This window comes from Scleropages formosus, chromosome 3 (assembly GCF_900964775.1).
Source record: "Scleropages formosus chromosome 3, fSclFor1.1, whole genome shotgun sequence".
NCBI lineage: Eukaryota > Metazoa > Chordata > Actinopteri > Osteoglossiformes > Osteoglossidae > Scleropages > Scleropages formosus.
In genome coordinates, this window is record NC_041808.1 from 17,852,431 (window position 1) to 17,864,772 (window position 12,342).

The window sequence follows — 12,342 nt, forward strand, 5'->3', positions numbered from 1 at the left end:
GTCAATACTTAGTAATGGGTAGTTTACTTACTAGAATACTTATGAAGTTCCCCAGATGTATGGTTAAAGGTTAACAGAGTCATATTATTGATCTGCCCCTTAGCTGACATTTTCATCAAATGCAACAGTACAGTACTTGATTGTACCATGTCTTTAGCTAGTGCGCCTCCTGTTGCCCTAGTAACACTATGAAATTCGTTCATTACTAATTATAGTCAACTGCGGAAAACCTGTAGGTTCAAGGGGTCAGTGCAGTCTGAAGCACTGACAATTATTACTTTGATCATAAAGTAAATTGTAAAACTATAGTACTTTTAAATTTGGAGCTCACAGAGTACGTATTAGAACCGCAAGGAGAGTGGAAGAAGGAGTCGCTCAAAGTTCAAAGTTCTTTTATATTTTGATGGAAATGCTATTAAAAGAGAGCTTGTCTAGATTCAAAGGCACCAGGCATCTCCAGAGGACGAAGTGGAGCAGAAAATGAAAGCTATGAGGGGTGACACAGAGCTGGTTATGTGGGCATAATTGCTTACCTAGGGAGGGAATACAGTGGCTGGCCGCCGGCGAGCACACCCAAGGTGTCAAACTTTGTCAGCATTAAGGAATTCCACACTTCTCCAAGTCGCGCTCTCAGATCCTAGCACGTCATCAAGGGATATCATTTTGAATATCATAAACCTACAAGGAAAAGCAAGATATCTTCAGATTTTCTTATGGAGTTTTTCCCTCCCGGACCTTTGTAAGTCTCCATCTTAACTGCCTTCCATTTTTACTGTACATGGCACTTATTTGTGTGGTTTCTTCATTTTATCTAAAATGTTGACTAATTTGGATGTGACAATTCTCCGGAGGTGGAAGAGCCTGGCCAAAGGGTGCTACATCTGCCGCTGGCCTATTATTAATATTTGTGAGCTCAGTAAGAAACCCTGTGCCCTGGTCAAAGGCATAGTCTTTTTAAATCTCATATATTGTGATCATAAGCTGTGTATTGAAGCAAAACAATGTATGGTTGTGCAATGGGTCTTTGTAACCGCCATCATCATTTTTTAACCCTTATAGATACAGTTCTAAAGCTCTTTTCAGTTTGAGTCGCAGACTGACATACAGTATTAAAGCCCCTTTATTTAACAGAAAGAGGAAGATAAACCAGGACCAGCTGATAAGCAAGAGATTTCCAGACCCGGTTTTGCAGCACAACAGTCCAGCTGTTTTGACAAATCTTTTTCTCTGGATTATGTGAGGCATGTTACTCGGTGTCAGTTTAGACATTTGAGCATTTGTGTGAAGAAAGGCAGCCGTTGGTGTGTGTGAATCGGCTATGTCTATATAGTAGCGTAACCGAGCTTGTTCAAATAAGCTGTCTCTCCCTAATACCATTCACCTTGGTGCTTCTTATTGATGGTGATTATTTGAAATGGGTGATTCAGGGAAACACACAATTCTACAAGGACAGTGGCCTGTCTGAAAACACATTGTCACGAACCCATTTGCCCAAAAAGAAAAGAAAAAAAAAAAATGCTTGAGGAGATTTTGACTCCAAATTGGTTTGTCTCATCTGACAGACGCTCCAATTAAAAACATGAGATTAAACAGCGTGAGGTGGCTTCTTGCAAAGAGGCATTGTGTTGCGCACAAATCCATTTCAGATGTTTGCTGCTGGAGTAGCGTGTTTTAGGAGACGGGGGCCTTCATTTGAATAACGGTTAGGTTTGCCGTCTCACTTTAGTCCGAGGCAACCTCCGTTTTAAAAAGAAGCAGGAAATCTATGCGGCGAGACCCACACGAGAGCACAGCTCCAGCCTTTAATTGGCCTGCTGAGATTTGCCCTTTGTGGCTCCGATGAAATGACAGCAGCCCAGCAGAATATTACGGTGCAATATGCTGGAACAGGATCTTTTTAAATGATGTATTTTGAAAGTTAGGGATGCTGTCCTTCCCCTCTGGGATCCAGGTGGGCCACAAACAAGAGCTTCTTGTGCGCTTCCATGCTTCATACGCATAATTATAATTATTGTTTTGATGCTTAGCATTATGCTTTTATCCACAGCACTTTTCAGTGCTAGCAGTTCGTGTTGTGTTTTCTGTGACCCATTTATAGTGCAGGAAAACATAGCTTTGTCATGAGTAAGAGCTCACTATTTCTGACCTGCTGCAGATGACTACTGAAAGGATGCACTGAGTGTTATATATTTAACTCACATTTTATGACACAGAATGTGCACAGCATGTTTTAAACCCCTTTGCTCTCTAATCTGCAGATTTCAGGAGGACCATAGCCGTTGTTCCCCAGAGCAAGGTACCTAACCATGAATTGGTTCAGTAAATATCAAGGTTTCAAAATGTGTGAAGTGTAAAAATGTAAGCTTTTCATTTTCATAAGCTTGTATTTCATGTAGTTGTCCTTAAGCAAGGTATAATGTTAACACAATGGTTTACTGAAGTAATAGTTTATCATTGAAAATGTGGTGAAATACTCTTTTTTTATATAAGACCTTTGGGTTTAATATTATTTACCTTCTCTGTAAGGTTTTGAACCAACCTGTGCCTGGGCTACATTTACAGAAAGGTAATTTGAGCTGAGGTTTTTGAGCAGTGTTACTCTGCTAGGTGTCTCTCAGCAGGCTCCTGAAGTAATCATCAGAAGTACTTCTGGATTGTCTCTTGGGAGTGTATCAGAGAGAACTGTACTAAGGACAGTGGAAAATTGAAAACATTTTGGAGGTGGGGACAGATTAAACCAAGTGATGAAACTGAAGCAAAATCAATCAAATATAACTTTAACTTAAATAAGGTAGGTAATGATTTAATGGGAGACTGTGAAATGTTTTTTTTTTTCCCCCATCTTCCATTTTTAATTTCTTCGCTGCCAGCTCTCCACTTCCCAGATCATGTCCATGGTACATTGTGTTTTACTGGACTGCTGCTGCATGTTTGCAAATTTTAGGTATAGAAAGCTCTATGCATATGTGCGGGTATCCATTACAGTGGAGGAGAAAATTCATTATGTAGGTCAGTCAGAATATGGTATCGTCATGAGCAATTATTTTGTGGCAAAGCCCTTAGTATTCATTCAAAGCCAATGATATTGATTTAAGTCATCAAAGTAAAGCCAAGGCTCCCTTAAAGTAACCAACAGTCATCCATGTGAAAGAGTCTTTACTATGGAAAGCATGTTTCACAGAGAGCTTAAGCATAATAAAAACATTAAGCCTGACTCAATAACTGATATCCTATGATAATTACATTAGAAAAGCTGACAACTTGTTTATGCTTATGTTTCTGCTTCAAATGTTTGCTTTTTATCTTTTTGAAATAAGTGTGTGTGTGTGTGCGCACGTACAGTTATGAAAAGAATATACTGTCAGTAATATACAGTCAATATCTGCTGCATAGGTTTATGAATATATACGTTTATTCTAATGCACTCTTCAGCATGTATATGAATAGTAAACATTGTTGCTAGACTATCATAAGTCTTTCGTTTTTAGTGTCTCAATAATAGAAGTAAACATAAATCAGCTATTAAGGTTGAAGAAACCCAAGAGTGGGCCTGCTGTCCTGAAATTCTTCTATAAAAACATTTAGAGGTATGATTGTAAAGGGGAAGTGTTTGGATAACTTGTAATTTAATGAGAATTAATTAATTTTAAAAGGATATAAAAAGCAAAAGCATTAAACACTGCTTATCATTCTGGGACAGCAAAAAATGTTTTTGTAGGCATAGGAGAACAGGTTTCCTTTGTATAACAGGCTTATTTACGAGCATTCTGAGTTATGAGCAAATGTAATTTGTACCCTTAAATTTGCAGAAGCTAACTTAAGACATGCCTTACATGAATGTAAATTTCAATTCAAAATATGCACCTTTGTGATCTTGAACAAAAGTTGAAAAGGCAAAGAAAAGCCTTATTTAAAACTTGAAGTGATAAAACCTATAAAATCCTTATTTAAGACAATGTAATTATGAATGACTGTGTAATTTCATATACTTTTCATTGATCACAAATGACCCTTTATGAATAGCTCGACAGAGAGTGGTTACAAGCATTAAAGGTGATTATAGTGATTGCAAGAATTGTCTGAAGTGTAGTATTCTAAATAATGCCCAGGAGGGGTGGGCAACCACTGGCCCGTGCACCCCCTGAGGTTTTTTTTCTCCCTCAACCTTCAGTTGGGAGTTTTTGTTCCTTTCCCCGGTGGCCAGCAGGTACACTTATAGCTCTATAATAAGTTCTTCATTATGGTAGCCATTAGTCGACTGTCTTCTTTCTTTGTGTCTGTTTTTCTTGCTTTATGCCTGTGTTAAAGCATTGTGTCACTGCGTGAGAAGAGCGCTCTGTAAAAATTAATTGAATTGAATAATCTGGATAGCGCATTTAAATACACCTATGAAAAATGTTTTAAAGAAAGATAGATACACACACACACACACACACACATTTTCAGAACCGCTTGTCCCATACGGGGTCACGGGGAACCGGAGCCAACCCGGTAACACAGGGCGTAAGGGGAGGGGACACACCCAGGACGGGATGCCAGTCCGTCGCAAGGCACCCCAAGCGGGACTCGAACCCCAGACCCACCGGAGAGCAGGACTGTGGTCCAACCCACTGCGCCACCGCACCCCCTCGAAAGATAGATATATGGGTAAAAAAATTTTTAGTAAGTTATAATAAAAATAAACATTTAAAAAAACAAACAATAAAAGAACAAAAGAATAAAATGACAGTTAGATGTAATAGATTTTGTTTTAAAATTGAAAAACAACATCTGTCAACTATTTGTCCAAGGCAGGATCTGGGTTGTTCAGAGCCTATCCTGGAAACATAAGACACAAGGCAGTGTCCATTCATTCACCTATGCTGACACTACAGGCAAATTTTAGTTACCAGTTCACTTGAAACTTGTCTTTTGACTGTTGAAATAAACAGGAATACCTGGGGAAAACTAACAGAAGCACAAAGAGGATATGCAAACTTCACTCAGCCTGAGCTAGATTTGAACCAATATTCAAACCCACTGCTTGCTACACCATTGTGCCACCCAAGAACAGAATATAACAATGAACTAAAAAGTAAAAAAATTAGATAAATTATGAAAGAGAAAGGAAAGGGAATGAGAAAAATGTGCACATAAATACATTATCATATTAGTTCAGCTTCCTTCTGCTTATCCTGGAAAACATCACAGTAAAAATCTGTTGTGTATGAGCAATTTTGAACCTGTGGGTCTTAAACCTGGATTTAAAGGTGTTCAGAGCAGATCTTTTATACTCCACTGGAATTAGTCTCAATTTTCTCAGTGTAAAAGATAAGGTAGGAATATTCCATGTTTTGGGAAACAATTAATGAACTTTCAGTGGTTCAGAAACATTTATTTTCCCGTTTAAATTCATTTTAATGGAATATCTTCAGGAACAAATTATGCTATTAATGTGAGGGAAGCCTGTCCAGCATGGGATAGCACCAGCACTAGCAGGACTACTATAGGAAGAGCTGCATACTGGAAAAGCACTTTGGATCATCGAACTTGGATTTATTTGATCCATTGCACATCAGTTTTTTCCAGTGGAAAAAGACTGTAGGTGTTTTTTTTTTGTTTTTTGTTTTTTTTTTTTGCCTGTGGAAAAGAAGTACTGAAAAGAGTTTCTGAAGATCAAACCATTTATTACCAGTATTAGCTGTCTATGAATAAACAAGCAATCAACTGGACGACTATATAACAAAAATATAAAAAATTAAAAAAGCATTTATAATTAATTTCTCTTCTTCGAGCAGTTGTGTTACTTACATTTCCTATGATGCATGTAGTACGTTTGTATATTGTTTTGGTGTGATCTCTTTGGTGTTTCTGAGCCTGGATCGTTCATCTTACAGAATGGAAGTCAGTGTTTGTGTTGACAGAATTAAATCTGTCAACAGTCAAAGACTGGTCTGGTGATCAGTGTATTGAAGGTTGTGAATCATGAGTGTAATAAAGAGCATTTTAATAAGACTTTCTTTCCAATGGCCTTTCGTTACTGAGTTTTTTCAGTTCAGCAGAGCTTTTTGTTCTTACCTTTCTGTGTCCAAAAGGACTTGAGCATTTGCCTTTGGAAAGAAAAGTTTTGAAAAGGGTAAAGCAACCAAAAAGTATTCAGTCCAATTTTAATGAGTGGTATTTTTATTCTCATTTTTCTTTTCTTTTTTTGCCAGCAGTCACTTGGAACATACTAAACCAAAGGACATTGTGAATTCACTTGGCACCAGTGGGTGAATGAGTTCAAAGACAAACATTCAAAATTTAGAGGAATTCTGCATCTGCTATGTGAAAGCAAATGGACTAGGTTTCTTTTCAAATGTCATTTGTTGAGGGTGAAAATATTTAAATAAAACCATATATGCTTTTTTGATCATTTTGCTTAATCTGTGACGTATTAATCTAAGAAATGCATATAACTGAGTTAATAAACTGTTTCAGGTTGTAAGGGCTTTTCATCACGAGCACTTAAAGTAAGTTTTACTAGTGTAACTACATCCATTCATCCATTCATTGTCAACAACCGCTTGTCCCGAGTGGGGTCGCAGTGAGCCGGAGCCTAACCCGGCAACACAAGGTGCGAGGCCAAAGGAGAGAGGGCACACACCCATGACGGGATGCCAGTCTTTCATAAGGCACCCCAAGCAGGGCTCGAACCCAAGACCTGCCAAACAGCGGGCACCGACCGTGTAACTACGTTTTTGGACCAAAGTTTCTGAGAAAAATAATCACTTTTGTGTCTCAGTCTTAATATATTAATTGTTAGTAACAATATTTAGTGTTGGAAGATATAAGTATTGACTGCTAAAGGTCTGAAGGACTGTGTTCCAAGGAACGGTCTCCTTGGTGTTCATTAAAGAAGATGCTATGATGTGTGGGTATTACTGATGCTAATCCATCAGTCTGTCTTTCAGAGAAATAAATACAATTAACATAATCAATTTTTGTTAAGTTTTCATTGTGAGAAAATGAAGATTAACCATCTTTTTGTGTTTCTTGAAGGTCTAATGATCCAAATCAGGATGTGAGTCTTGGTTCTCACTGACTTTATTGATCTTTAGGTCAAGCACAGATATTAATTACTTGTGTGAGATTCCAATGTTGTAGAGAATACAAAATAATTTTTACAAAGATCCCCATGCATTTGCAAATGCAAGATGCTACATGGATTTAAAAGACTGAATTATATCCCATTTTTAAAAAATTTAATTCTGTTTATTTGTTTTTCTCTTAGCTTCGATCAAGTTAAAACATCGATTTTAGTTCCATCCACACCTGGGTTGAAAATCTGTTATTGCATTTGTCTGTTCTTCAGTCAGGTTGTTCAAAAATAGCTGCTGGCTGACATTAGTGGTGTTCCTAGTGCTGTATGTGTGTGTGTGTGTGTGTGTGTGTGTGTGTGTGTGTGTGTGTGTGTGTGTGTGTGTGTGTGCGCGTGCGTGCGTCATCAGCTTTAAAGCTTAAATGCCCTGCCCACATCAGTAACATCAATCACAGCTCAGAACAAAATTGCTCCGCTGCTTTTTACGAGGTACTGAGAACAAGCCAAAGATAAGTCTGATCATGCTACCAGTCCAGCTAATGTGCTTTTAATATCAGTCTGGGAACAAGAAAGTGATAGCAAGAGTTGCTGTACCTTTGTACAGTTGTTAACTCAGGAGAGACTGTGTGTTTTGATAAGCAGTGATCCATACAGGGTGACTGTTGAGGGAGATACGCAGGAAAGTATTTCTTTGGATTATCATTCAGACACTGTTGGTGTAAAAAGAGAAGGTCTTTTCACATTCCCTACAAGTGGTTGTAAGTCTCTCTTTGCTTTAGAGAAAAATAATCAATAATCAAGGAAGGAATTAGTGCATTATCGTTAAGTCTGGTACATATCGATATTTGCACATCTTTATTATATCTATTTTAGGTCTCTTTTACATGACTATCATCTCTGGTTAGAGGGCTTGGTCACAGTGGATGGTAGATGATGCTTGGATAATATGTATTTGAGTATTTCTGTAGGTAAGATGGAAGGATTTAACAAAATCCATTCTTAAAAAGCATGTCCTCAACTGGAAAATTATAATTACATCCAGAACAATTTGTCAGTTTCTAGTCTTTGCTTATCAAGATATTTTTCAAAAAGGAAATAACAGCTTTTCATAAAATACTTTGACATCATTAATACTATTAGTGTGCAGTGTTATGAACTTTACGAGCATTAATCTGGAAAAAAGTTTGATTTAAATAATAAACAAGTAAGGAACAGGTCATTCAGTTATAACCCATTTTCATTCTTATCTTGGATTTAGCCTGATTAAGTCAGATTTGTGCTATTTTCAGCAACCTCAATGAACATGGGGCTTATACAGATTTTATGTTTTGGAGCAGAGATTACATCAGGATTTTTTTTTTTTTTTTTTTAATATTTATTTCATACAGCTGAGTGCAAATGTGCTTAAGATGGATTGGTTTTCCTGACTGGTCTTTGTCATAAAAAGAGAACGAATGAGGATCTCTGTGGTTCAGTCATTCATATAACGTACTCTTAACATACTGAAAAATGTAGGGCATCTGATCTATTAATGTTCTTCAAACAAATTAAATAGTGTTTAATTAAGCTGTAAAATATATATGATTGAAATATACAGATTTTACAAGACACAGAGTTCAAAACACTACAATTTCCTTTTTAATCTTAATTTGTAGGATTTTACATATATAATTGCAGTACACAACCTAAATTCACACATTTGTACAAAAAATCTTCTAATTTACTTTTCACAATATTAATTGTACTGCTCAGTAAACAGTTTTTTTGATTGAAGTAGTTGCCAAAAAAAAAAAAAAAATTGGATGATTCCTGGCTTCCCTTGGAGTCTTTGTGGGGGGGGGAGGGGGGAGAGAAATTTGGGCATTTTCCAGAAGGCCTTGAGCATCAGAGCAATGAGATCTTTCAGAAGTCTTTTGATAATGGGGTTTGTCATGGGGTTATATAAAACCAACATAATAATTAATGCTATTGAGGTTAATGGGCAGCTTGTGCCTTTCCTCATTATATGTGTAAATACGTTATCTGTGATGATGATAAATCAGTTAATGGAATTACTTCAGGTTTTAAAAAGAAGAGGAATTCAAATGACAGAATTCTAACATCTGACAAATCTACCAAGCTTGCATCACCAGACAGAAGTGCTACTATTCTTATTTTATTTACTTGCTTACTTACCTAGTGTGAAGTTAATATGAGTACATTAGTAGACGAGAGGCTATACAATGATTGAGTAAATGGGTCACTGCGACCATTGCTTGCAAAAATACTTATCCTGTGCTTGCAAAAAATGTGTAATCCAGATTGCAAAACAAAGGGTGTTGATAGATGTGGTTAAGCCCAGAAAAGCGGAGAAGAGTACTTTTCGCATGGAGATTAAGGTCGAGGTGACACTGACAAAAGGAAAAAACGGGAAACATCTGGTTGTGAAATGTGAAAAGAGGAGAGGAAAACAAGACATGATGAAATTAGGTGAAAAGCACATGTGTAAGAGAGATGAACCTGGAAAAGTACCATGTAACGCCCATTAATGAATATGTAAATGATTGCACGAGTAAAAAGAGCAGCAAGAGACTGATCAGGGAGACGCCCAATATCTGGGGCTCTCCCATCGGCCGATGCTGTTGTGAAAAGTCTTTGTGTGACCGAGTGTATTTCTTTCATTGCCTCCTACGGCTGAACGGGAAAGAGGAAAAATTTCTTTCACACTACCTGAAACCACAAAGATCCAGCTAGATGAATGGAAAGGCAGAATGTACAAGTTGTACAATGAAATGTCACAACACCATTAAATTGTCATATTCATTTAGAGTTTGCTTTACATGGCTGATAATGACATGACATTAAATGGAAATTAAAAGGTGCCGTAGTTCAATCAAGCTTTTTGGCTCTTGATTAATACATTGTCTTTCATTACATTAAGGTCAGTAGTCCCTGCTGCAGAACCAGAACGACTGTTACTCTCACATATTAGGAAGATCAAGGTTTCAATGACAGGTAATAAACACCTTTATTATTATTATTATTTTTAATTTTGTACATATAAAAATCCTCTCACCCATGTAAAACATTACTCTGAAGCTCATGCACTTCTTGCCACTATATTTTAATGAATCTTTATATGCTGCAAAAACAGGCTTTCCGGTTTTTTTTTTTTCCTTGTGTCTTTCCATAAAGTGGAATAGCACACATATTTCAAATTAATATTTCATTTGGCACCAAAGTTATGCTTCTATTTTCTTCTGGAAAAGAAAAAATATTTTAATATTTGAGTAAGTAAATAAATAAATCAGCCTTTATTCAGTTCATTTTGTAAAAATATCTTTTATTATACTTTTTTGGATGCCGAATTATTGTTTCTTGAATCGTTTCAGCAAGAACAACGCTGTTAATAGAGTCACAGTGTAAACCTTGTTGTGGTGTTTGGACGAATGCCACAAAACAAAATGGTTTTCATTTCTAATTAGGAAGGCCAGTCGTCCTTTGGTAAGTATCACACCTGTGCCTAGGACAGCTGGTGGAGAATGACTTCTTCTCTAAAGAGCTCAGAGAGTATAATGGGTTTTGGGTTCTCACAGGAATAATCACAACTTTGCGGTGTGATACTCTTTACCTGTTATATTGTTTCAGCATTACAGGGTGTCATCAAATTAAGCTGATCTGACAAGGGAAACGCTCTTCAATTTTCAGCACATTAAAACACAACGTATCTGAATTTAAAATATTTAAACATCTCTTATGAGTGTGCAGTAGATGTAAGCCTGCAAGATAGATTTGTGCATTGCTGTTACCTTTAGACGGGGGCATGGCAGTGCAGCGGGTTTGGCCGGGACCTGCCATGTGGTGGGACTAGGGTTTGAGTCCTGCTTGGGGTGCCTTGCGATGGAGTGGCGTCCCGTCCTGGGTGTGTCCCCTTACCCTCCAGCCTTGTGGCCTGGTTGCCGGGGTAGGCTCCGGCTAGCCATGATCCCGCTTGGGACAAGTGGTTTCAGACAGAGTGTGTGTGTGTGGGTGTGTGTGTTACCTTTAGTTACCACATGTGTTGTAGTTAAATCCATTTAATCTATGTTTAATGCTATAAAATGTAACCTGCTTACAGATGAGTCGTGGTCACGTTGCAGCCAACACTACCTTACATGCTGTAAAGCTAAAAATTTTTGAACTGTATGCTTTTTTTGCAGTTATTTTATTCATCGTCTTCATCTTCCGCAGCTCCATCTTAATTTTCTGCCTGTCAATCAGCAGAGCTCTGAGCTCATCTCTGCCTCCAGTCTCTCGGTATATTATTGTCTGTCTGCTGGTTAAATGTCAGGATCTCCTCTTTCCATTGCCTTGTGAACTTATTGCAAAATACTCTACTGCGTAAATCAGGAAACTTCTGCAAAATGTGCCATATTGTTCCACATGAGGAAATGGCTGCAAAAAATGTGGATTCCAGGCACTGAAGTGAAACTTTTCACTCTGTGTTAGACGGGGCCTTCAGGAAAATACACTTCCCATTCCCTCTTGAACAAAGTCTGCTTTAGTTCAAAGAAACACGCACGAGTCCCACTCCCAGAGCAATATTTCACAAACAAAAGAAATACACAAAAACACACAGAAAAATTCGCTCTGTCAAACTCGGTACACACATCCGCATACGACACGCTTGTTTCCCTCCAGTGTCTTTGCTTTGCCTTTATTTTTTGAAAACTCACGTTTATCTTCCATGTGAATGCACAGGTAAATTGTGCAGAGAAAGCCCAACGCAGTCGGATCTGTGCTTTGAAAGGGAACGCAGTGAAAGTGTCCGAGAGCCGTCGTGATTAATGAGCTGCCTCGAACCATGTTGCCCATCCAGATTTTCCTCCTGCCTAATTAACCTGCCTCCGAGATGTTCTCGACCTCCACTAACTCAGAGTGACACCCAGGGGTCGGGTGAGCTGGGGTGTGGCGGGTGGTGGAAGTATGTGCCAATCTAACAGCCCCCCGTTCAGCTTGAGTCCCAATAGCATCCTTCATAAACTCACTTTCCGACTGGCAACTCTTATATTTATTCAGTTGTCGGCCTGATAGGAGCTATTCCTAAGAGAGGCAGAGTCGTGATCAACATATACAGGGTGACAGACCAGTGCAGATGTTGGGTTCCACTCAGGCTGTGCACCAAATGTCGTTCGGTATGTGGAGAGAACTCACTGTCAACCGCATTAAAAACATATTTGTATTAAAAGCAAAATACAGAAGAACATTTTAATGGCAAAAAATTATTGACAGCAACAGCATCTATTGGGTGGCATAGTGGAGCG